The 22,512-nt window shown below is 37.0% G+C and overlaps 1 protein-coding gene across 1 annotated transcript in view; it reads left to right on the top strand.

The window, feature by feature from the left end:
* The first annotated feature begins 669 nt into the window (after window positions 1-669).
* Window positions 670-22,512, top strand: part of LOC134747693 (uncharacterized) — a 36,265-nt gene continuing 14,422 nt past the window's right edge. The window contains exon 1 of the mRNA XM_063682299.1: window positions 670-856. The gene's annotated coding sequence lies outside the window, so the exon portion shown is untranslated. The remainder of the gene's footprint in view (window positions 857-22,512) is intronic.

Below are 22,512 nucleotides of genomic sequence, written 5' to 3'. Positions count from 1 at the left end.
CTTGCGATCTGCGCAAACTATGATATGTTGCCTCTGACCTTTTACCAATAGAGGAGTTCCCTCAATTCCTCATGGATCCCATCATCAGATCAAACCCCAATTAATATAGACCTTGGATGTAACTCCTTTCAAACAAAAACAGAATTACTCAAATAGGGCCACAGGGTTTTCGGAATAACATGAACATACATATCAAAATTGCCACAACCGAACTTCCTTGCTAATTTTTCGCTTTAACTCACGTGTATTTAGTTTAAGTCACTCGCGCGACATGTTTCGGATATAAGGCATCCTTTTTCAAGCACTAACAGTGCGACCTACAACAGTACAGTACAGTACAGTACAGTAGTACAGTGTGACTATAGAACAATAGCCTAAAGTTAGTATGTCTCTCGAGAATTTAAATTCGACAGAACTTCCTCCTTCTTGAAATTTTAATTGGTTAAAAACTCTACCTAACATGTGATTAATTTAGCAACTAGTAAGTGCATCCCAAACAATATTAGCCACACGATCTTACTTTCAAAAAAAAAATCCACCTCTGTCATTTAATCCACCCTCATATTTATGTAAACATGTCACAGTTTTCACATCTAAAAAAAAGGTGTTTTGTAACAGATCGCTGCCATTTCCACTCCCTCTTACACAACACGCTCTCTCTACCACCGCGGCGCCGGCGCAGTTGCACCTGACGAGCCAACCGACGCGCACCAATCACAGACTAACAGTGCGAGATACCAATTTCAAATTGAACGCGAACTTTGATTTTTTTAAAGTTTAAAGTGCAGTGTTTTGTTTCTTGTGAGTGTGAAGTGTGGGCATGCGTTGAGTTTTCACTTTCTACGGCGACAGCACGGTGAGTTGACCTCGGCTTGCGTAACGAAGAAAGTGCATGAAAGTGTGACCTGGAGTAACTCGGGTAGAAAATGTTGGTTGTCCACTGGACGGGTTTGGTAGGATTGTGGACAGGTAAAGTTATATGCGAACTATGGAGTATTAGCGACTAGAGTAACAAGTAGTCATTTTGGTGACTGAGGATAGTTAAGATATCATCATTTTTTTCTGGGAAGATAACCACCAGAATCGTGCCTAACGTATCACACTCACATCACTGTCGCAGTATTTACCTACCACTAACCAAATCATCAATTTATTTTCTAATTTATCTTGTACGCGATCAGACCCGTTTAGTTGTAAGTGTAATTTAAGTATTTTTATTGCATTAAGTTCGCCTTTTGTACATTAAGTTTTTCTTTTGTGTAATAAAGTTTAAGTAAATAAATAATACCTAATAGTTTTACCATAAATGAGTCCAATAGAAAATGAGGTCTAAGAGCCCTTAACTCTACAGGAAAGATATAAACCTAAGTCTCTGTATAACCAAACCTATAGGTGGGTACATAAAGTGCGAAGCGACAAAAATATAATGTCATTAAAACTTGTTGAATTTAGTACCTTACCTGCTATATCTATGCTAACATGGTTAGCAGTGCCATCTGTCACCGAAACTGGACGAAGCCCAGGAACGGACATAAGATAGTTTTAATCAATCATTATTCATCATCGCGCATCATCAGGTCGCGCGCAGAACCTAGACTGTTTCTGTAATAACGCGGTGATCTCATGAAATACACATCTGCACACAGAAATAAATATACCATAGAAGACGCAAATGCATCTACTTCGCGTATCCGAACCGAACCCCGACCAAGCGTCGAGGTTGACCGTCGCTCTTTACAGTACACGCGCGTCAGTTGTTGCGTCCGTGAAAACTTAAAAAATGCTTATGATAATTAACTGCAACAGCCCAAAAATGGCGAGCACCCAAAGGCAAGAACATATTTCCTATCACAGATAAGTAATTTTAAAATTATATTATGCGTACATTTTGTATGAAAAAGTCGGCACGCTTGGTTTCAATACAAGTCGTGGTATATGCGTCATCTAGCGTATATGTTAAATCTGTGCACATGCACCTGTCAGTTTACCCCTAATTCTGGATGTCAGTTCAGGTGGCCTATGAGCTCCTTAATGTCTACAGCCTATAATTAAAACACCGGCATATAAGCTCATTCATCTGAAGTCTGATCTGCTCATTATAGTCGTTATGCAAGCGCCAGGTCGCGACCCGTCATCAATCAACGGCGAGCGTGACGTTATGTAACGACATGAATGAGCCGCCGTGCGCGTGCGCGTGCGCCGAACCTAGTGGTGTACTCATTTAGGCCTGCCCCGTCCCCGTCCCTCTACCGTATACCGTACCGTACCGTAGTTGTTTAAAATAAATAATTAGTATTCGATCCATTCACACTTTTAATTAATAGAGAGGATCCAAGGGAGCCTTTATAGTGCCGTTATTAATTTCTAGAGCTTCAAGAATTTTGATATCTACTTACCAAAACAAAACCAGGGAATTGGGCTGAATGAACGCGACAAGCGATGGACACATCGCCGGGCGTCCACACTACATCTACTCTACCAAAACATTTCTAAAACATCGGTCAAGTGCGAGTAGGACTCGCGTTTCAAGGGTTCCCTTTTTTCCTTTTGAGGTACGGAACCCTAAACTACTTAAACGCTCGCTTTGTGACTTAACAAAGTACATGTCCGATAATAACAAAGCAAGTTCAGCTATCGGATAATTAAGTCAATGTAATAACAAACTATAAACTGTCACAATTACTAATTATACTAGCGAGCTAATACAATGAAATGTGAAAATGTAAACGAACAGTAACGTGTAAGGCTAAGGGCGGGGTTATTTATCGCCGAGTAATTTACGAGTTCACATGAACACTTAATTAATCGGACTATTTATGATTATGGGCAATGTGGGTATTGTGGGTGTTCTGTTCACTCGTAGATAATGACATACAGCAGACTCAATTTAAATGCATAAATGCGACCTACGCGATGAGCGATGACAGATAATTAAGCTATACAAGATCATATAAAGCCGCTAGAAACAAAATAATGCAAAGTATTTTGTTATCAAAATTGAATCCAGGCTAACCAAAATCAACCATTAACTTGTTTCGTCTACATAAAAGAAATGGACGATATTTATACGAATAATGCTTATACAGGGTGGCTAAAAAATAACTGCATTCCCGTTCGCAGGGAGGATTTGGGATTATACTGAGCAACTTTTACTATGGGACTAACCACGAAATCGCAAAAAAATATGTACCCTCCCATAGAAAATGGACCAGCCAAACTGTATGAAATAGCCCATTGTTGGTCCCATAGTAAAAGTGGCTCAGTATAATCCCATTTGCTCCCTGGCAACGGCAATGCACTTATTTTTTAGCCATCCTGTATAAATATAGGAAAAGTGCAAAAACTCACTGTCTCGGGCGAGACTCGAATTCGCAACTCCGGGACACCACAGATACGAGCAACCGACACTTACCCGCTGAGCCCGAGACACTACGTTTTTCTACTTTTCCTTTATTTCTAACCACAATCCACCAATGGTTTCGATACCACAATAAGTAGTTTGATGATGCAATATGCCACTTTAGAAGTAAAGTACAAAGTTAAAAACGTAAGCAGACAGATTGAGGGTGATCAATAAATTAGTTAAATTAGGTTAATCAATGGGAATCGGGTTATATGAACGCAACGATATTGTGTAACTGTAAGGCACCAACAGCATTTTTTTTCGTCATTAAAGTTCTAGTTAAGTTTTTCTACCTTAATTAGTACACTTACCTACATAGTTACGTTCATATTTCGTGAAGAATGCCAAACGTTTTGCCTGAGTAATCTTGGACGCGACGAGCACAAATTTTTAATGTCGCGTGAGCTACATGATGCAACATGCAACGCATAGTTGGAAGACTAGCAATTAAATTAACAGCAGAACAAAGTTTTGATCGACTATCTTCAAAACGAACTGAGGGGCAATTTTGAATTTCGATCGCTTTATTTCGTCACTCGAAAATCGGTGGAAAACGGCGAAATGCAATTTTTTGAAATACGAGCGATAGAAATTGGGAATCTAGTGGTATAGACCACTTGTTTTCAATTTTATTAGTAGAATTTAAATGCCTAGTAGTGGAGATATAATTGAACGAAACACACAACAGAAGGGCAAAAAGAATGACACTGTTAAAAAAGAACAAAGTGCAAAGAACTGTCCTTATCAGACTGTCACGTATACAACTACTAGGTACCTAGCTAAGACCATAATAGCCATGGTGTATAGCTATTTCCAATTTAACTGCGAAACATTTACTAACAAAATATGTGTCAAAGTTACACGAAGTAAACGATTTGAAATTTGAAATCGTCTCGAGAATATTTTTTAGTTTTTATGCTCATTAATTTTGTTTAAAATGCAATATTGATAGCTAATTTTGCAGTGACCTAACATGGAAATGTACAGCTAATGAAGAATTAGACTTGAAACTTCATTCTTTAGTCAAAACCCGGCAATCCAACGAGGTTAATTGCAAAGTCGAGCTGTACTAAAAGCAACTACCGAACAACGTCAAGCTCTAAGAGCACACTTCACATATTGGCGATATCATCATAAATGTGATGGAAGCCATTTTTTAAAGAGGAACCTTGCTGTCCTCTGCAAACAAACATCGATGGCGAAGTTGCAGAATGACCAGATATTCCTATCTCCAGCAGACAGTGTAATGGACACCAATAACTAAAGTCCGTCTAAGCTAACTCTGCACAGGCTTTGCATTGACAAACATCATATTTTTACAACAAATAATTTATGGAGGCACTTTCACTGCTCCGAGGAATTGTTCGGATTAATCCCAACTTCTTTCCGCCATCGCTCTACGCGACAATTTAACATTTCCATCTTCACCACTTGATTGGTTGGCAGTCCTCAACTGTGCGTTTCTCCTCTTCGCACAGCTAAACTGTAGAATGAATTGACGACCTTCAAGAAAAGAGCGTGTACTCTCATCTTAAAGGCCGGCAACGCATTTACAACCCCTCGGGTTTTGGCGCCTTTGGCGGGTGTCCATGGGTGATGGTAATCGCTTACCACCAGACGATTCGTCTGCTCGTTTGCCTCCTGTATAGGGTTGCCATTCGTCAGGATTTGTCCGGATATCGCACTTAAACTATCGTGAGACATATTTCAAAATATTTATCAGTAATACGGTTTTTACTCACTATTATTTTTAGTCGCTTTTGGCGACATGTTTCGGATTCTTTGGGAATCCATCCTCAGGCACGAGTGTCCGCGGCGACTAAAAATAATAGTGAGTAAAAACCGTACTGATAAATATTTTGTCCGGATATGTCAGGATTTTTGCCCCTTTGTCCGGATTGCGGCCGGACTTGCTAGTGCCAGGATTTTTAGGAATGACCCACCGCGTCGTTCAAGCTACGCCAAATTTCTGTTACAAGAAATGTCAGGATTTTTAGGGTGATGTCAGGATTTTTATCAGGACATTTAATTCTTCCATATGGCAACCCTACTATACCATAAAAAAGCTGTCGCTTGCCTACTCAGTCTTAGTTTAGTATGACTGTACAATATGTCCACACCCACGCCTGTTGCATTAAACCACCCATTGTGCAGTTCACGTTGCGCAATCATCCTCGTTCCCATGAGAATCGGAACCATTAATTCATCTATTGACTTTCCAATTAACAATACAGTTAGCTACAAGCCCAATTGCAGGGCAATTTTTCGATTGGTTTTGCTGTCTGTGAAATATCGTGGAGATTTTCACTTCCAGTTTTGTAATCTCACTACACCTTGTGTGTAATAGTAATGTTTCTATAAGAGGGGGACAGCGGAGTCTTAGTAATAGGGTCCCGTTTTTACCCTTTGGGTACGGAACCCTAAAAAGGTATAGGTATACTTTTACAAATCTATTAGTCATAACAGATTCTATAAGCGACTATTTTAAAGCATAACATAACCCGAGATTTATACCCAAAAACCAGAGAATAGACAATAATTCATCCCTCTGAATTTATTCAGTAGCTATAGATATTCCGATTCTTAAGATCATCGGCAACGTGGCTATGGCCACTTTCCGTCCACAAAGATACCGCGATGTGGTTGGAGCAATCCATCGTACTTAGGTATAAGATGCATTCATTAACACACTACATATTTCTTACGAGTGGAAACGCAGCCTAACGGATGTCAGGTAATTTGATTGATTGGCCGAGGAACGTCTCAATCAGCCACAACTGCCATAATCACGCCTTTTATGCGCATGCGCAGCATTCATGTCAAAGAAAGGCGCCTGCGCTTTTATTTCCCGTCAATTAATTTCTCATTTAATAATTGCTTCGATGACAAACAACAGTACAGTGCAGTACCTACTAGATGTACAGTCAAGGGCATAAAATATATATACATTCCCAAAGTTTCAAAAATATCTGTACGCTCTTACACCTTAGACAATTAAATCGTGTTCACATATTTTTGAGCCATTTGTCTGGATCGATATTTTTGCCCTTGACTGTACAGTGAGCATCAAAACTAGCGTATCAGACTATACGCGAAAGGAAAAGTGTCGAGATATAGATATCTCTGTATGGATATAGTAGCTGTTTTACAAGGGGGCAAAGTTGTTGTTTAACCGCTCGTGCTAATATTGATGTGTTAAACAAATTTTACCACCGATACGAGTGAAACACAAAAAATTTCACCACACGAACGCAAGGAAAATACCAACTGTAAAACATCAAACAAAATGAGACCAAATCAAATGAAGGCATGTTTACAAAAACAACATAACTAACATTTTTTACAAAAACAACATAACTAACATTTTTTGCGGATTTGAGTTTTTGGTATCATAGCATTCGTCTAAGCAGGATCTACAGGAAATATGTTATCTATACCATCTCATTGTACCATGTATTACACGTAGAGCAAAATATAGTGTCCAAAAATGACCCCAATTGTCCAAAATCAGTCACAATCCGCTAGTTAAGTAAGATAAATCTGTACCCCTCTGATAGAATACAAAACATAATTTCTATAGAAACTTGTTTTAAATAATAAATAAATTTATTTATTTTCAAGTAACATGACTCATAAAATTTGTTAGTTTATAATATTAATTCTTATCCCTAATGTTAGTACATAATTAATAAGTTAAACAAAATATGGGCTGCAAGAAACATGCATCTCACAGCAGTGCCTCAAGTATGGACAGTCAAACCTGTCCGCAATAGAGCGCAGGATGGGGTTGGGGCTGGCCCGCACCCGCACCCGGCGCACCAGGGATGAGCATCGCTTGCGTATGGTCGCGTAAAAGCAATCCATACGCGCCATCGCAAACATCCCAGATGCGCTACAGAAGCGGGGCAGCCCCACCAGCACCCGGAACGCGTTGTTATATTGGACCCGGAGGGCTCCATAGGCTCTCTGCGTATAGCACACCCATAAGCTGTACGTGTACAAAGATGTACAAAAGTTTGTTTTGATTTTCTTACAAAAAGAACATAACTAACAAAATTTTACAAAAACAGCATGTGACGAACTTATTTTTGAATTTTTTTCCAAAAATACTGGTCTTTGAAATGTGTAATCGTATATTTCGGAACTATTGGCCACTTACTACAATCACCTATACAATGTTTATGTCCAATAACTAATATATAAGAAGACATTTAGTTTTTTTCGTTTCCTGCAAATTCATGTCTAGTGTAGTTATCATAGATTAGTATATGTTATTACTGTAAGTAGTTATGTTGGTTTTGTAAACACGCCTTCAAATGTAAATAAACGTTATTAAATATTTATCATTCAAAACTATCATTTAAAAGTCAATTCTATCAGCCAACATGAGCAAACAACTCAAAATTTGCATCAGATTAACTTTGACTCACATGTGGATTCAAATGCAACTTTCTTATCAGTTTCTGAAGTCAAAAGTCAAAGAGAGCCTTTCCGAGCTGGTGTGGTGAAAAGTATTTGACGGTGTTACTTTTTGTGTATTATTACATACTTATACGGTACTTTTGATGCTGACTTTGCAATGTTATAGTGTGGAAGTGACTATAAATTCTAGTTTTCTGATTTATTTTTTATAATATAAATAGGAAAGTATTCCTTTTCTAATAGCCTCCGTAATAACATCATTATCTCTTATAATATACGTATCTCATACGTGAGTTTGTCATTTATCGCTAAGGCAGTGACCCACATAGCGCCGGCGAGAACCGTCACGCGCCGATAGCTCTCCGCTAAATGCGTTTAACGACCATCACTCGGCGCAATCACAGCACTGCATGAACATTAAACACATACAGAAACTGATTACATCGACATTAAATTAAAACTGACCTCTTTAGCAACTACTAGATACATAATAATGTAAGCAAAACGTTTGAAAAACTGACAAAACATAAAAGTTACTTACTTAACTAAACTCTTAACTAAATAAACTGTGGAATGATCGCTCGCGGTATTTTCGAACCGATACGAATACGACCTTCAAACCTTCAAGAATCTTTTCTTGCGTACTCCCATCTTAAAGGCCGGCAACGTACTCTGGTGTTGCAGGTATCCATGGGCGACGGTAATTACTTACCATCAGGAAATTCGTCTGCTCGTTTGCCTCCTAGGTATATAAGAAAAAATAGACGGTGCAAAATCTCGCATGCGAGTTTACTTTACAGTCCGACTTGTACGTGGAAACTCACACGTTAACGTCACAGTCCGATGGAAATGCGCATCAGAGGGCCTACCACCAAACACGTACACCGCAGCGTCTAAATTAGAATTTATAAAATTGAACAAATGGCAACACCTTGTTGCGTGTGCGCAGCGCAGGTTGAAGTAAGTAGTCACAAGGTGGTCACAAGTCACAAATACAATGGTGGGCGCGACGATCGCATTACGATGGGAGACCTGTCAGTTCTCGGGCAACAAGGTCAATAGATATTTGGCAAAGTAGGTATATTACCTACACAATTTCATATATTATTTCTGTGCGTTATAAGTTTACATACACTGATCAGACTGTAATTTTTCTGCCACTAATATTTTAAAAAAGCAATCTTACAGATGTGCATGTTGCGGAAAAAAACCAGAAAGTTGTAAGTTCTTGGAAAATTCATTTTGAAAATGGAAAATTTCGGATCGAAAAAAAAGTATTTGACATTATTTCATGTGGAAATTTCGCTTTTGGACACGTGGAAAGAATGTGTGAAAGAAGGCTAACAAAGAAAGTGTATAAGGGAGAAGTAGAAGCGGGAGTTGAAAGGGGTACACCTCGGCGGACTAAGCGGCGGGCGGCGGCGAAAGAGGTATGTCAGGATCGTAGCAAGTGGAAATCCGTGGTCTCTGCCTACCCCTCCGGAAAATATTTATTAGTACGAGCCCTGTTCTACGCCATTAATATCGTCATGAAGTATCTCATTAATTAATTTTTGATTTTCGATATCAAAATGTTCGTTCGAATCGGCCCCCTGACGTAACCGTGCTTTCACCGCGCGCGCGGGCCTAAACACGAGCGGTTTTATAATTATATTGGAATGCGATGCTTTCTTATTTCGATTCGCGCCGGTTTCCGATGCCGTAACATCGATTATTCACTTCCGTAGGGTTTGCTTATGCTTATGGTATCATCAAACAGGGATTAGCATATGGAATCGAGCACACAGTTGGCAGAGCGATGTGCTAGTGATCCAGAGTCGCGACTCGCGGGTTCGACCGTCGCCCGAGACCGTGAATTTTTCCGCTTTTAATTTCTAATCTTTATGTATATAGTAAATGTCCTAGTGCTCGACATGGTAGTCCAATATTGACTATGACCAGACATCGGATTTTACGTGGCAAAATGTAATAACAGGTAGGATTTCTATATCGATAAATTAATTTTCAATGCACAATACAATAAATAATACCAAATTTTCGCTAGTGATGTTTGTAAAAATATAATTTTGTTGTTTTGTTAAGGTAAATATTAGTGTTGATATCAATTAAAATTTACAACAAACAAATTCAAAATAACACATTTGACTGACTGATGAATATAAAATGTGATATCAATAAAAAAGGCCGACATTTTAGTATTGTGCTAACGGTAGTTTCAAGTCCCATTCACATTTCGTTAGGTAACGCGGTGATAAACTTGTTATTGTGTGACCTAGTTCCAACAAAGTGCTGTGGACTGTGGAGCGACGTGAAGTTTGACAACAAGACACCTTTAATATCAACATCACGGTACAAGTGCCTATTGTTGCCAACAATAGATTCTGTTTTACAATAGAGCAATATTTGCTCTTAAATCTAGGTTATACAAATCTTGAATGTCTTTTCGGATTACACCCTAAAGGTACCTAGGATATATTCAGCTAAAAGTGCTCTTCAAGAAACTCATTAGTCTAAGCCAGATATAAGTCAGGCCCTCGATTTGAAAGACCTCATGAATGAGCCACTCGACCCGGGCATCCCACAAAAAGACCTACTTTGTTGGGGCCGTGACGCGTAGATATGGCAGTTACTTTAACTTGCAGAAATCTGTATTATATGCATACCGTTGAATTTAAAGCTTAGTTCTCAAACGTTAACGTAGTTTAAGTTATGTGCTTAATTTGTATGTCATGTTCTTTTTCATATTGGTGAGCAATTAAGATTTTTGTACTGTATTGTATTGTATTGTTTTTTTTTTTTGTATTGTATTGTTATCATGACAAATATCGGCTTCTTAACTGTATCAGAAGTGTTAAAAAATATCGTCACGTACCTACCCGATTCTATTCATCACATTTCCTTATGTTATGAAACGTGATGAGTAAAAGACATAAACGCGCGCCGCGCTTCACTTTTTTAGACACCAGTAATTTTATTTTCAAATTAATGTAAATGAACTGACAATACTGACATCATTAGATTATTTCCTCTCACTCATTAATTATAAAATACCTTGTATTCAATTATAATAGTCATGACATAATGTGACATAATCGACCTCGTACATTATGTATTAATATTAATAGTTTCATTTTGTTTCATATTACGAATACTATTTTTTTTCCTTCCGTTAGTTCCTAAGTAGTTATTAGTAGCTTCCAGTTTCGAGTGCGTTACAAATATATACGTTATGTTTAAGACTTAAGGTTCACATTCGTGTGTTACCTTTACGATCATAATAGTTATTGGCTCGTTTGTGTTAATTACCTAAGCATGTCTAGTGTTGAGGTCTTAAAGTTTTACCTTACATTTCCTTGCTATTTATACTTGAAAAATAGGTGTTATCGTTATTAACTAAGCACTTCTGTCGGATTTATAACTTTCTAGCTATTTCCTGCGTGGTTCTTTACTAAATAATCTATCATTAACTGTTGTATTTTTGAAATAAAGTAAATCATTTTATTATAAACACATTAATTATACAAATTAACTAAACGAAAACTACTATAAAACTAAAAATCTACATCTAAAATGGGCCCCCGTGGCATGGTGCCGATGTTATTTATCATGTCACTTTCACCTTTTTTAATTTTAAAATTTGCCTATCTGCCTCTAATGCCTCTTGTACGTTATGATTGTGAAAATTGTAGCTTATCAATCTTGTTATTAATTGATTTATTTTCATTTTCGTACGCTAATCTAAACAATTGCTTCGCTATACTTTTCCCATGAAGGAGGTCTTCAGAAAAATGTGAAATACGAAATCAAATAAGGAGAAGTCTGTGGCACTTCAAAATAATTCCAACCGGTCCCTGGCAACTGGCAAGGCTATTGCGAAATAAGACGAGCGAATCCTTCAGAATGAAATACAATGAGAGCGTTTAAAGTTTAAAGCCTCTTTAATGTTACCTCATTTCTAGTTGGAGATTCAGAACACGTCTCGACTTTGGCCGGTGGTTAAGAGAGTATGCCTTCCAACTGCTTAAATAATTCTAAAGATTACGAATAAGAAGTTGTTTCAAAGCTCGAGTTTGTTATATATTTATTAGTTTTTTTTATGATAACGAGCAGACGGATAGCCTGAAGATAAGCGATTACCGCCGCCAATGGACACCCGCAACATCAGGGGAGTACGCTCTTTTCTGAAAGGTTTGAAGATCGTATCATGGTCGTATCGGTCCGGAAATACTGCAGGCGACAGTTCATTCCACAGTGCAGCGAGGTAGGAAGTTTCTGGAGAAACGCACAGTTGAGGACTGTGCTTTTACAAGAAAAATTAAACATAAAATGTATAAATAAATAATTTTAATGCTCATCATTTTAATCATCACCGTTACATTATCATTATAATTATTCAAATTATCATAATTGTAAAAAAATAGAAGTCAAATATTATTTAATCAAATATTGGCTATTGGCTAACGAATATTAAAAGCTATTTACGACTAACACCAACTCTATCCGCAAATACATGTAAATATGTAGTCTTATGTTATGAGTTGAGTCTAAATTTCATCTTCTATAATAAAGACCATCATCAATTATTAAAGTTTTTATTTTATTTTTAAAGAAGTTAAGAGTTTCATATTTTTCTTCAATAATTAAGAAACCGTGCAGTCCTAAAAATTAGGAAAAATGAAGATGATTAAGGATGGCGGAGATTGTTTTACCAATCCTAATTTCTGAGTTATAATTATACTGGTTCCTCTGATCGTTAAACCGACCTGGGGGCCTAGTTAAGATGATAATCGTACATCAACAACGCCAAACGAATAGAAAATATGTATCGCAAAAATGTATGGGATGACAGATGTTACGAAAAGTCACGTGACTACGGTAGTCATCTTAGCTAGGCCCTGCACTCGGTAAGCTGTCTAAACTCTGAACACGCAGCGCAGCCAAATCACCACCGAATCACCGACGCGCGACGCGCGACGCGCAATGCGCCGCGCGCCGCGCGGAATAATGCGTGCGCCGGCGCCGGCGACGCCGATTGCGAACTACATATTTACCGCCGAATAATGCATGAGATGAGGCGATCGACAGCCAGAATGGCATAACGTAAATCTCGCACGGAGTTCGGACCTTGTCCACTTTCTGTGCACAGTGCATAAATAAATATTGGATTTTTACAACTCATATTTATAAATATAAATAAATATTATAGGTTTAGGTTTAAAGACATTTATTCTCATAAAGATAATACATCACTGACATGAGAACATATTTAGGAAATATAGGTACAATATTTACATCTATTTGCGTTGTCGCAACATAACAAAAATAATATGCATATTTTACTAGGTATCGTATAAATCAAAATCAAATCATTCAGCAGAATGAAAATGATTGAAAAGAAAGTTAACTTGGTTTTAAACTGAAAAACAGCACCACCTGCCGCGATAGCAGAGGACGCTGGTTCGATTCCAGCCTGGGGCACTGGAGGCCTTGTTAATTTTTTCCTAGTATATGACATTTATTTCAGTTTATAATTTATATAGAGTGTTTCTACTTAAGAATAAAAACTAATTTAAGTATTTTCTGTATATAATTTAATTTGTTCTAAATAATACTTCTACTAAGTAGTAGAAGTTTTTTTTATAAATAATAAATATTATAGGACAATTTCACGCAGATTACCCTACTCCCACAGTAAGCTCAATAAGGCTTGTATTGTGGCCACTAGACGACGATATATATAATATAAAGATATATATGCATACTCAAAATACATAAAAAAACATCCACAACTCAGGAACAAATATTTGTTATATAACACACACAAATAAATGCCCTTACCAGGATTCGAATCTGCTCCTGCTTCATAGGCAGGGTCAATAGTTGAATACCGACTGGGCTAGGAGGGAGGCCGTCGATGAGACCGTAATTCGAGGTCGTGCCAAATATTTATAGATCGAGCATAATTGAACGTTGAACAACACAATTAACTGAATGGGAGACCTTATCTTGTTGCAGTAAGTTCTACGAAAGGTCAGCTAACAGTAACTGTAGTACCAGCGGTGGAACCAGTGACCAGTGATCCCGTCAGCGTCACAGATGTTTTCTAGGAGAGCCATAGCCATCGAGAGCCAACTCGATCTGGCGTAGCCGTGAACTTGGTCAAACGCCTATCATCGGTCTAGTTTGGTTGCTAATATACCACTACCACTGCACGAAGCGAAGAGAGATTGTTGCTATTATTTCATGTTTGCCAATTATTCTTTTAAAATTTATGTTCTTCAGCATTTTTAGAATAGTTTATTCGTACCACTTACAAACACAAGATAGTTTTTGACGTTTAAACTAATGTACCCAGAGAGTCTGCAATAAATGAATTTTATTATTCATCATCTTCCTCGCGTTATCCCGGCATTTTGCCACGGCTCATGGGAGCCTCGGGTCCGCTTGACAACTAATCCTAAGAATTGGCGTAGGCACTAGTTTTTACGAAAGCGATTGCCATCTGACCTTCCAACCCAGAGGGGAAAACTAGGCCATGTTAGGATTAGTCCGGTTTCCTCACGATGTTTTCCTTCACCGAAAAGCGACTGGTATAAATATCAAATGATATTCCGTACATAAGTTCCGAAAAACTCATTGGTACGAGCCGGGAGTTTGAACCCGCGACCTCCGGATTGAAAGTCGCACGCTCTTACCACTAGGCCACCAGCGCAATGAATTTTATTATTATTTTATAAAAAAAAAGCAGTCGGTGGTCTACTCTAGTGGCTTGTTCATGAGAGTTAGGTACTGAGAAAGTAATCGGTAGAAGTAAAGTACTACTAATTAAAGTGGCTATATCAAATTACGTAGCCGCGAATATAACGAGATTATTGGCCAATTACACACACTGAGAATTATCCGAGGCGTTAGAGCGTGATATTTTTAGCATAGCTTGTTACGTGTAATATATTTTATAACTGTACTATATTTACTCGACGATAGCGATCGTAATTACATGTTTAACATACAAGAGTTAGCAGAGTCACTGGTTTCACTTTCATGGCTCGGCCATCTTCTTAGGCATGGTCACATTATCCTAGAGCAGGCCTCTATATTTCAAAAAACTGTTATAACTTGAACTCCAGTTGCGTACCTTCTAATGTGTAATCAGAGACTGTAAGTATACTGGTTCTCTGAGACTTTTAATCGCTGGAGCACGGTAGGTGGCTGACATGTCTTGATATAATTAACCACACACAGATGGTAGATAATTGTAACGAGCCCGGGAAAGCGTCCGGTGTGCGAGCGAGGCGGAACTAGTGATTATTATATATAACTTAACTTAATGTTAAACAGATCATTCTCGAAAAAATCTAATCTTTTAAATCACATCGGGATAATTCGGTTAATGGCTTCTTATCATTTTAATAATGATATACGTGCGGCGATATCATTACCTTTTCCAATACCTTTCAATACTCAATAAAAGTTAAGTTTTTAGGTAATAACTTCTCAGCGGCCTCTCCTTCGTAGCGGCCAACGTAGTCACAAATATCTGAACAAAGCCTTTATTAGACGTTATACTGCGTCGAATTTAAACTGTTGTGAGACATACTAACATTAAATCATTTTACAATCTCCGAAACATGTCGCGCGAGTGACTAAAACAAGTGAGTCTAAACCGTAAAATGATTTAATGCTATACTGCGTGTTCGGATATTTTGAGCACCTTGGCCGATCTGATTTATCTGATAGCGACTTTACATTGCCAATCAAATTTGATTTTGACCTATCTGTAAATGTAACTAATGCATTGAGAGTTCTGCATAGATCCCATGAAATTTAACAGATATTACAGAAAGATGCATTAATACTTGATAGCTGATGGCAGAATACACAGTTTTCTAGACGGATCAGACGATTTCTCTAGAAAGTATAAACAATTCAGCATGAAATGGTTTCTTAACGCGTAATGTCTTGCAGTTGACACGGTTACAGCGGATAGGTTAGTAAGTTCTATATAATTTATTAATTTTATTCGATATTTATTGTGCTGATGTTTCTCGTTGGTGTTTTAATGGTTAGGATCGGATGTTTTGAATTGATATATGTACCAGGATTAAGCAAAAAACATGTTTGGAAATATTATGAGAAAAAAGTGATGTGATAACGGTTAGCAGCGACATGGCAGCGACACTGTTAATATAGCGCATTTTGACTTGTAACTTTGGCGTTATAAATAAAGTTTTGTATTTGTATACAGTGTAACAGTTTATTGTGGAGATGCAACACAAAACAGCTGTTGTTAAAAGAACCAGTCCGTCCACTTATTATGAATGCTCAACTTTCAAAAACAACACCAATATTAGAACTTGGAACGTCCTAGTAAAAAACATGTAGCCATCCATATTGAATTCTTTTTGGTCGTTCCACTTTTGGCAGGGTGATCGTGGTCATCATTTCAGTGACAAGATTTACACGCTACTTTTTTTTATTTTTCTCCGATGGCCGCCTTCCTAGCACATTCGTGTGCCAAAACATCCAATATAGCTTTAACCCCAACTTAAGTACCCACGTCGCCATACTAATTGTATAGAAAAGTGGATACTTATGTTAGGGAACCGACTGTACCTAGAAAAAAAGTCTGTTTATTTCAAATAAATCCTAACTTGACGTCCATTGGTAAATATATGGTTTTGTTCTTGATACTGTTACATTACCTTTAACTGTATTTATCTTCTTTCACGCAAATAAAATAAAATAGCCACAAACGAATACAGAACCTCCTCCTTCTAGAAATTGAAGTCGGTTAACAAAAAACTCAACACCATAAAACCTCAATGTAAATTAACAAAAACAAAGCACAATCTGAATATAGATCAATCACCTGTCCTACCAACCACCAGAAAAAGTGTCGTAAATATTCCGTAGATAAACGACCCATGTATCGATAAAATAATATACATACAATTAAGGTTGTTTGTTTTGCTAAAGCTGTCTATGAAGTCATTATTGTATATATAATATAGGTAATTACCTATAGTAGGTACTTATACCAAATACGTCGTTTGTTTCTAACAATAATAATAAATTTAAGACGAAGGAACACAAGTTACTTTAGATGACGTTTGGCTGTCAACTGCGGCTGCATTACTGTTGCAGCGTCGTTGTTGCCGCCTCGGCGCTGTATCAGTCAATTTTCTTGATAAAATGAGTGACGGAATGAACGTCATAAAGAACGGAATGAGCGGCAGTAATGCGGCGGTGAACGTCACTCAATATATCAAGCAAATTGACCGATACAGTGGCCGCAACAACGACGCCACAACCCACAACAGCAATGCAACTGCAACTGCGTTTATATTAGTCTGATAGTCGGGTAAGTAAATTATTATTTTCAAGAGCAATATGGAACAGTTTCCAATAGAGACCGTGGGAGAATTACACAATGCCTGTAATGAAACTGGGGAAACGCGGAAAGCGCGAGAATGATGTAAAGATGATCGTAATGTCATCTCTATTATGACATATTGACAATGGCGTTTCTATCGGCGAACGGTTGACATAAGTAGACAGTAATTATGAATTTGATTAATTATTTCTCATTGTTAATTTTATGCCTGCAGTTTGGAAACATGCGAAGAGGAAACGCGGGTATCAATTGATGATTATTCGTTAAGGTTATGCGGCAACCTGTGTGCTTGCAGTTGAGTAGTGATTAACTTAACTTGGGGAAGCAGTTCTGCATAACAGCAATTATGTTTATTTCAAGTACCTAAGTGGAAATTTTGCATCATATAAGTATTTTTATTACACAGCTCCGGCCCTCTGCGTTAACACTTAAGAGGATAGCGATAATTTTTCCATACAAACGTTCTCGACATTTTCTTCTTGCCCGCAGATGCGGGCGTATAGGATGGACGCTGTCATCTACATACGTGATAAATTGATAATCCAAATGTCACTATATCAGATCGATAACGTCGAACATAATGATACATGCGTAGTGGTGTTTATTAGTCGGTATTGATGGTTCTTCTTTTGAAAACAGATCATGTGCGTCCGCGCATGTATCATATTGATCGATGAATGCGTGTAATATCTCTATCAGCATAGATAATTTAGAAAGTGATTTATCGAATTAAGATCTATTACAGATTTAATTACTTATGTGATACATCTTACTTCCACTGATCTGTTTAGATTGTTATCACACTAGGTCGGTATGGATGCGGCGCCAGTGTGATGTGATCTTTCATTGTTGACCCATCTTAGGTTTAAGCTAGCGATTGTTCAATACTGATCCTTTGAAATGGCCAATATACAAAAAAAACCCTAAATGACTTACCCCGTTATTAATAAAAATATATATATCAAAAACAAATGGGTCTCTATTGCTTCCCATATAGTCATAATGTATTGTTTGTCCACATTTTCGTTAGTCATAATTTGGTTTTTCTCAGAAACGCGTCATTTTTCAGGATTGCCATAAAACAAACCTAACCTAACCTAACCTATCTATAGGATACCCTGAGGAAAATCCTGAAAAGTTAACAGTTTCAGACATATGACTAATGATAATATGACAATCATTACATTATGACTTTCAATAATTATGTCAAACAAAGGGACCCCAAAACGAATATTCAAAAATATTGTGTCGATTATTTATATAATGTCATGATTTAATTTTAATGTCCTTACGAACATGTAGCTAAAATGATATGGTGCTTAACAATGTTTTATGGATTTTTTTAATATTCTGAAAAAATATTCTTTTATATAACAGCAAACCTTTGTTAAATTTTCTACCTTTCCAACAAACACAAATTGTCACAATGACAGATAAGACCGAATGATTATCAAAAGCTTGTTAGGCTTGACAAGCGTTAAAGAATAACGCCAATAGTTATTTCAGCCCATGCATGTACAATTGTACACCCAGCCGCAAATTGCTACTTTATGAATGAATTAATTAATAATGTGTCCATGCAATTTTGCAGCTCGCCGTACATAGCCCCTTCTTATAATGTGATACCTAGGTATGACATGTTCAACACTGTGTTGTTAATCACTGAACGCTCCAGTTGCCGACTCACAATAGTAACAATGAACACATAACCCGCTCCTTACAGTCGGTTAAAGGGCAACTTTCTAGGAAAGCGACAACACATGAACACAGGTCAGTTACACACAAGTCACACAATTCTTGTTCATTAGATAAGTGTCCTTTAGGAAAGTTATAGAAACCGAGAAACAATGACAGGTTCTTTACAAGCCATTAAGTAGAGTTAGTTCTCACGTAATTATCTATCTAGGTACATATATACTATAGGCAGGTCCAAGAACGTAAATCAAAATTGCGGGTTTCCATGGCAGTTTCACATTTTATTATAAAGAGGGGACGTCAAGGGAGGCGGAGGATTTGGCCATCGCGCCTTTTACCTTTTATCTCAATTACTCTGAAAGTATATTTTTTTGTTTAGGCTTTATCACTAGCCATTTTACACTTAAATAAAAATTAAAAATATTATGCTGCTATGGTAATGGTATGCAGGGTAGCGATATTCAACTGAAAATAAATGAAAATTAGACTTTTTTGTATGTGTGTACCATATATATGTATTTGATGAGAAAACTACCTAATATACCGCGTATCAGCAGTTTACATTTCAGTGTCCTACCATGTAATGCAAGTTTTCATTTGTACTTATTACTAGTACAGTCTTCATTGCTAATTAGGTACCTAGCTCATAATGTGAAATGATAATAGTATTTAGGTTACTTAGATGTTGTGTTTAAAAAAAATTATATAAAGATTGTTTAAAATTTTATATCTACATGCGTCGTCGTTTCGCATAGAACCCACGAAAAAAGTACAGTTTTCCAAAGTGAAAAAATTGACAACGCATCCTTACTCTCTTAGGAATAAAGTTCGTGTTCACATTTCCCTTTTTCAAGATATATATCTGAGACATTGCCTGAACGTTGCCTGAACCTTAATATTAACCTTAATATTCATGCAACGTTCAGGCAATGTCTCAGATGTATATCTGAAAGAAGGGAAATATTGGAACACGAACTTTATTCCTAAGAGCGTAAGGACGCGTTGACAATTTTTTCACTTTGGAAAACTGTATTTTTTTCGTGGATTTTATTTCTATACGAATACGAACCTTAATACCCTTAATTGCCCTTGTTGTGGCAATAAATTATTTATCTATCTATCTAAAATTAACTAATATTTATGTTAGCTTTCCAACTCACAATAATAGTTGTATGTTAACACATTTAGTTGCATAACAGCCATTTACACGTATTTTGTCACGTCTGAGAACAAAGAATAGCTTTCATAGTGTATTATTCAGTAATAGACTATTATTATGTAAATCCACGCGTTTTGTGTGTCATCTCCGTCGGATAAAAGAAATTATCAGAGCGCGACTAATGTCCAAGGCGGGTGGACGACAATCTGGTGATTAAATTCATAATTATTAGGTACTTATAGACTGATATTATCAATCAATCAATCAATATTTTTATTTCAGGCAAAAAACCCATAGATAAAAATTACAAATTATGAATGCGAAAGAAACACTGTCGGCTCGTATGTTAAACCTTTCACGCTTTATATAACGGGTAATTTACGAATTATTTACTTATGAAATATTTTAAGTAGAAAACTCAATAGTAGCGTCTGTAGGGCAAATGATGATGATGAATTTTCCTTTTGCAGAGTTGGCCCTTTTGACTCACAGATTGATCTAAGAACCCCGGAACTAATCAAATTTTTGATGCATCTTTCCCACTTCGCCTCACTATGTAGTTATTTATCACAAGATATTTGTTTCGGTGCCACAGAGTAAAGTAAACCAAAATAATGAAACGTGTTTAGACGCGCAGCCGCATTTTCTTTTTCGTTTCACTGTCTCGGATAGCGGGTTTTCCGCTGACTCAACCGTTTTCCGCCGCGTTTCTCTACGCTCTTTGATGTGCGCCGGCGCATCGCCCAACGGCATTCCTACTTCAAAAAATAAATATATGATAGGTATTGATATTGTTATACACGAGTACCTACATCATCAAATTGACGTCAATTTGAACGTTAAAATTTTTCTGTACTAATGTTGCACTGTACTGTACTAACATTGGGTTAATCTTTTTAAATCAACAGTGAATAGACATCTTTTAGGTAAGCATGATCCATCCTAGACTGCATCGGCACTTACCATCAGGTGAGATTGCGGTCGTGCTTGCCTTTTTGTAATAAAAAAAAAAAAAATCTTAGCTAGATCACCGTTTGCCGTTGCTACTTCAAACATTTATAAGAGACCTAGAAACTTGTGTTCCTAGCGGATACTGGGAAAGATGAAAAAGTATGTCTGAGGGCCTACCGCGAACCACGTTCGACGTGTTGCCTCATGTCACACTTACGTATTTATAAGTGCGACAGAGAGGCAACACGTCTAACGTGGTTCGCGGTAGGCCCTCTGGTTTATTTGTATTTTTGTATTTATTTATTCATGAACAATATGACAATTGTATTTGAATAGAATTACATGCTAAGTTCCTTAACTCTAGGTCCTTAAATCTAAGAATTATACAGTCTAACATGCAGAACAATATCAGACGTATTTACCTAAATTAATCTAAATTAATTACAATTAATTAAATGAATCTAAATTAATAACAAAATTAATTTAAAGAAGGATTTCTTTAAAATAAACCAACAATACTTTTTCTACCATCAATTAACCAATAATTAAGTACGTATGTTCTATTTTCCCTTTTTACAGGAACTTGTCTTAAATAAAAAACAAAATTACCCGAAGTGTAACTTACAGGAGATACGAATGCAAATGAAATACTTTTCCGTTTGGTGCACATTGTTTTTTGAAATGATCTAAAGAACTATTTTGACTTTTATACCTTATTTCACTGATGTTTTTATTTACAAACATAAACATCACTCAAGATTGTTTATTATTCACGCAATGTTAGTGTTAATTCCGCTCGGAAAATCACATCGCTTATCATACGTTTATAGGTTTCCTGCCACTTTCACTCACTACGAGGGTTTAAGTGTTATGCGTGTAGAAAACGCGATCAAAGCTCATTGGCTAATATTATATATTGATAGTAATCAACTAATCAGGTAATCGCAGTAATATCAATAAATGAATAGACGAGCGGCTATCACGCACGCATGTACAGTCGCCATCAGATATATCGGAGCGGCCGAGGTGCTCAATGGCCGATATATCTGATGGCGACTGTACATATAGGTCATTAATTTGAGTTACTTGCATAAAACCCGCGTTTTATGGTTTATGCTCGTGTTTTCTATTTGAGGGTCGAGTTTCTCGGAACATATATTAAAGAAATCAAAGACATCATTTACAGTTAAAACTCGTCTTAGATAAAAGAGTCCTTGCCAGCTTGTCACGGAGCGATTTTTATTAAATGAGTGCATCAAACTAATGGGTAAGACCTAATATATCAAAGCTACTGTTAAACGATGTTGTATTTAAAATAAATATATATGGGGATAATCCTACACAGATCGACCTAGTCCCAAACGTGCCCAAACTAAGCAAAGCAAAATAATTATCATCACGCTTAGATAAATTGTGAAAGTTTAGCACACAAAAATTAACTCGGTAACTAACAAATGGCATAAATCTTATGAGTTGTTTCCCTTGTTC

The sequence above is a fragment of the Cydia strobilella genome, chromosome 15 (assembly GCF_947568885.1).
Source record: "Cydia strobilella chromosome 15, ilCydStro3.1, whole genome shotgun sequence".
NCBI classification, from domain to species: Eukaryota; Metazoa; Arthropoda; class Insecta; order Lepidoptera; family Tortricidae; genus Cydia; species Cydia strobilella.
Note: the sequence above shows the minus strand (reverse complement) of the source record. Positions and strands in the feature narration are given on the sequence as shown.